We start from the raw sequence: 269 nt of genomic DNA on the forward strand, positions 1-269 counted from the left end.
TGTTCTGCCTGTTTCAAACTGCTTACATGGCCAAGAAGCAGACACGCTTCCTCCAGCCTTGCAAGCACCCCAGCTGGAGGGATGGAGGGCCCTGAAGGGAGGAGAGGAACAGAGTAAGGAGGAAAACTGCCTTGGCCTCTGGAAAAATGGGGATGGGGAAGACAAGGGGAGGGGGGGAAAATGTGTCTTGTGATTTCCTGCGTGCAACCGATGCTCCTACAGCCAGCGTGGGAAGCACCAGGAGGATGCGCTGGCGGTCCCGACTGCCG

Source organism: Nestor notabilis, unplaced genomic scaffold (assembly GCF_000696875.1).
Source record: "Nestor notabilis isolate BGI_N333 unplaced genomic scaffold, ASM69687v1 scaffold16562, whole genome shotgun sequence".
Classification (NCBI taxonomy): Eukaryota; Metazoa; Chordata; class Aves; order Psittaciformes; family Psittacidae; genus Nestor; species Nestor notabilis.